The 5,086-nt window shown below is 49.7% G+C and overlaps 1 long non-coding RNA gene across 1 annotated transcript; it reads right to left on the reverse strand.

Annotated features, from left to right (window-relative positions):
• Positions 1-3,126: 3,126 nt before the first annotated feature.
• On the reverse strand, positions 3,127-4,037 carry LOC139834118 (uncharacterized). The gene is made up of 3 exons (XR_011749490.1): positions 3,562-4,037; positions 3,349-3,459; positions 3,127-3,231 (listed from the first exon to the last, which is right to left on the reverse strand). It is a non-coding gene; the product is annotated as an uncharacterized lncRNA (long non-coding RNA).
• Between the last annotated feature and the right edge of the window lie 1,049 nt (positions 4,038-5,086).

Consider the following 5,086-nt stretch of genomic DNA (forward strand, 5'->3'; position numbering starts at 1 on the left):
ACCCCCGGAATGGCCCTCCGCCGGCAGCCAGTTCCAAGCGAACTGTCCCCCGAATTCCAGGCTCCGCAGCTCAGTCGCTGAGAAATCCGCTTTGATAGTCACCCCTGTTCTATACTTACAAGTTACAAGACAGTAGACACTCGTTAGGTTAGGTGGAGTATTAATTTAGCTACTGGAACATGGAGATTCGCTAGCCGCGCGCGGGCGAGCGTCATCCACGCGTAAAATGCGTTATTTCTTAGCTGGAGATAGATCGATCGAGCAGGCTCGTGATCCGGTGCTTCTCTGCTTAGTCAAATGTAGCGATGATCCAGATCCAGTGGCGACGGAAGCACTCGCACGGGGGAGAAGAAGAATCCGAGAAGCTAGCTCTCGCATCATCTCAACCCTCAGCCTGCAGGCACCAGCAGCAGGGAGCAGGCACCTGTATGCCCAATTTGCCTGTTCAATCTAGAGGGAGCAAGGCTCACCTGTTACAGCTGCAACGGAGAAAACAATGTGATGATCCTCAAGGAAATCGAGATCGAGAGGCAACAAGTCAGAGCTAATCCTGGCGCGAACTGACTTGATTATTTAGGGCGTGAACCCTCGTCAGACCACACGAACCACCCGAGCCGGCTGGAGCAGATCATGCCACGCCACGGTGGACGGACTCTCCGCTGCCGTCGCAAGGGCCGACACGGGGGCAGGATGTTGCGAGAATCTTTGGCGTGGCAAGAGACATGCAACAGGGAAATTAAATATGTGCAGGAAGGATCGATGCAATATGCAAGTAGCTCGATCGTCGGCTCGTGTGGTATACTATGTAACAATGTAACATACAGCTCAATGCCAATCACCCTGAGATTTATTGTACTCCGTAGTACTGATCGTTTGTCGCCCCACATACCTTGGAGGGCTCGGCATCCTCAATATGGACAAATTTGGTAGGGCTTTGCGCCTACGTTGGCCTTGGCTTGCTTAGACTTCGCCGGATAAACCATGGGTCGGAATGGAAAACCCATGCAATGATGACGATATGGAGCTCTTCCACTCGTTGACAAAGGTCACCATTGGAGATGGCATGAAGGCGAGTTTTTGGTATGATCCTTGGGCTGATGGTCTAAGCCCTAAATGCATCGCCCCTTCCATCTTCGCTCTCTCGAGCAAGAAATCTTGGAATGTTCGGGATTCCATTACCGATGATGCTTGGGTCGATCACCTTGATACCTCGGAGGGGCTCTCGGTGCAAAATCTCATGGAGTTCACCAAGTTGTGGTCTCACACCTCGCAGCTTCACCTTCGTGCAAACGCCCAGGACTCCATTGTTTGGAAGCTAACCACAAATGGGGCTTATTCGTGCTCTTCGGCGTACAAGGCGCAATTCGCTGGGACAATTCGATCATGTATGGATGCTATTGTTTGGAAGGCCTGGGCACCCCCTAAATGCAAGCTTTTCGCCTGGCTTATCATCCAAAACCGCGTGTGGACGGCGGACCGGCTAGCCAAACGGGGATGGCCCAATGGTCGGATCTGCCCCCTATGTCGATGCCATGATGAATCCGCCAACCACCTCCTCTTCAAGTGCCGCTTCACGATTCGTATGTGGAAGATGATCCAGGGTTGGCTACACATCCATGATTTCGACCCTTCCTCTTGGAGCGGTTTCGGTAGTGTCGAACTTTGGTGGACTTCTATCGCCTTCGCTCATGCTGGAAGAAGGAAAGCTATGGCTACTCTTCTCATGTTGGTCTCGTGGGAGATTTGGAAGGAGCGCAATGCAAGAACTTTCAAGAATGTGTCGACCATGCCCACTATCATCTTTGAGAGAATCAAATCGGAGGCTAGGACTTGGGCTGTAGCCGGTGCTAAACACTTGGGTCTTTTCATAGCGGGAGTGTAATCCTTTTTGCCCATGGCAGGGTTGTAACGCCAAAACCTTGACTGTCAAACTTTCTGCTCTTCTCTATTAATGAATTAAGGCAAACCTTTTGCCTTTCTTTCAAAAAAAAAAAAGTGCGCGTAGGCAGGGGAGAGGATGGCGACCAGTTGGGCCGTCGTGACCTGGGTACAGTTCACCTCCATCAGCCAACCAGGGCAGCCAACAGACACGGTACCAAGAATCTTGCTTAATTCGTGTACGTACCGAGCTCACCAGCAAAATCGCACAGAACAATCGTGCGTTGCGTTGCATTATTTGATGAATCATCATCTGGGCTGGGCAAATAATCGATGGATCGTGTGTCGCGGGCAACGGCAGCGGGTCCGATCCTCCTCCCGTTCATCGAACCAAGCACGTACTGGTACTCGCAGTATCAGAAATTGCATGAAATTTCTCGGTTCATGCACAGCAACAGCAGGGCGGACGTATCGTGTTCGGGGCATTCGCAGCGACGCAAATATGCGGCACGTTTGCGTCTCTGCGGACGCTGCACGGTCGCGCCTAGCGTCCGCTCGCTTCCCCCACAGGCCCGCCTGCACTGGTGGAAAAAGGGGCTTTGGTCACGGTTCGCAACTGCCATTAGTCGCGGTTGCGAAACCGCGACCAAAGTAGCGCGACTAAAGGCCCGTCCACGTGGGCCGCAGGCGAGCGCCAGGGCGGAGGACCTTTAGTCGCGGTTCTTCTGGCCAACCGCGACTAAAGGCCTCCGCAGGGTTTAGGGTTTAGCCCCCCCTCCCCCTAAATCTGGTTTCTTTTTAATTTGTATTGTTTTATTTCTTTTGGGTTTTAATTTTGAAGGAGTTTCACATATTCCACGGTACTACATACATGCATATGAATGTACAATTTCAAACAAATTTGAAATTAGAACCAAAAAGAATTCAAGAGGAATATACAATATATATTCAATATCGGATGACCATATACAATATATATTCAATATCGGATGACCATATACAATTTTAAACAAGTTTTCATCCATAATTTAGTGCATATAAAGTTCTACGTCATCGTAATGGTGTTCTCCTCTAGGATCGATGACTTCCCTCGCCAACCATCCAGCTAGTTCCTCTTGAAGTGGTCGGAAGCGAGCTTCTGGACTAAGCGTCTTCCGGAGGTTATTCCTCAGAATGTTGTTCTCACACTTCTGGTCCCGCTCATTGCAGTATCTCCGGATCCTCTCACAAATATAGTATCCACATAGATTGGTCCCCGGTGGCTGAATATCCCCAGTCGTCCGCACTGCCATTTTAAAATGTAGCTCTTTTTTGAATTCACCGACCTTGGTATCTACGAACCGTCTCCAAACCCTACGAGGCAAAGAAAATTAAATGAACAAGAGAGTTATTAATTAGTTACTTGATATTAGGAAATGATGAACGAAATAGGCCGATCGATATAGAGCGCAAATGAATGAAAATAATTACTTTTGCATCATTTTTCTCATGTCGGCCCAAAGCGCCGGATCCATATTCAGAGAGTCGTGGACGAGAACTGAGGAGGTCTGAACTTGAATTACCATAAGAATCCAGTGGAACCTGCGGACACGATACATGCACAGTCATGCATAACTCATCGATTAGCCACATACCATGCATGGAGTAAACAAAATAGAATGTGCTCAAGACAGAAACACTCACCCAAAATGGTAAGGAAATAGAATATCACTTTTGAGTGTCTGTTTTCTAATAAACCGCCACAGGTCATCCTCCACGTCGGCGGGGTGGTGTTCTAACACATATGAATTAACGATTTGTGGGTCAATGAACCCAACATCATGGATGTTCCTTATTCGCATTTCCCGCTTCTTCATTCTGCATAATAGCGTACACAACAAGATAGTTAGGACAATATATATATATATAGTGCAGGCAATGAACGAGATGGGGTAGAAATTAATAAATCACTTACAGAACGTAGCAACTGATGATAGATTTGTCGAGGTCGCGCAGATTGAACAGCTGGAACAATTCACTCAGATGAATTTGTACATAGTAATATTTGAAGTGATGCTCATATCTAACTTCCGCATAGATATAGTCTTTGGCGTTTTTATGTTTTATGTAACCCTTGTACCAATTTAGCAGACCTTTCATTTGTCGAGGTAGATCCTCTTCCTGCGCAGGCTCGACGAGAGGGCCATTCTTCACATATGTAAATACTACGTCCTTCATTGGCGCCTCATCAAGGCCTAACGATTGCACGAAGAGTGATACCTAAGTCGGCCGCTTGTTCTACGGCACTCGTTACGGTCAATCCATGTGCTGCCGCGGCTGCTATGATATCGGGGCATCCGGACCGGCGGCTTGCACTATGAGCGGGGCGATCGATTGTTTACTTTGTTCCCGAGCTGGGCAACTTCTTTCCCCCTTTCTAAGTTTTTCTCGGCCTCCTCCAAGGCTTTCTTCTCCGCCAACTCTTGGTTCCTCTTGAACGCGAGTGCTTGCCTACGAAGTTCACGTAAATAGTCGTCAGGCAGATTCTTCGCGGCTTAGGACGGTGTGTTCAAAAATGACTTAGCCCACTGCTTTTGCTTGTCAGAAAATACTGGCTTGGGCTCGCCCTCTCTTTTCTTCTTGCACTCCTCCTTCCATTTCTCATGCTGAGCAGCCACGGCCGCTGCATTTTCCTCGACACTAAGTTCCCAAGGCCTCGGGATGAGAGGCTTCGATGATGGCTCTGGTATCTTTGTGGTTCTAGGTACATAAGGGTCCGGGTTAATAACCCAGGACTGCTTCTCGCTTCTTCGCCGGAGGTGGATTGGGGGCGGTGTCGATCACCCGCCGGACGAGGACCGGGGGCGGCGTCTGCTTACCCGCCGGAGGTGAATTGGGGGGCGGCGTCGGCTGACGTGAAGGAGGTGTAGGTGAAGCACCACCACCACCACCGCCACCGCCACCGTCACCGCCACCGCCACCGCCACCGTCACCGCCACCGCCACCACCACCACCGTACGGGGGTGGACTTGTTGGCGCCTCGCCTGGAAACTTGATAAATTTCTTCTGCCATAGAATGAACTGGCGCTTGACATCTCCAAGTCTTTTCACCCCTTCAGGTGTAGCAATGTCAATGTCCAGGTCCTCAAACCCTTGGACTATCTCCTCCACCGTGACACGAGCATAGCCATCTTGAATGGGGTTGTTGTGGTGGAGTGCTCCAGGTGGT

This window comes from Lolium perenne, chromosome 7 (assembly GCF_019359855.2).
Source record: "Lolium perenne isolate Kyuss_39 chromosome 7, Kyuss_2.0, whole genome shotgun sequence".
NCBI classification, from domain to species: domain Eukaryota; kingdom Viridiplantae; phylum Streptophyta; class Magnoliopsida; order Poales; family Poaceae; genus Lolium; species Lolium perenne.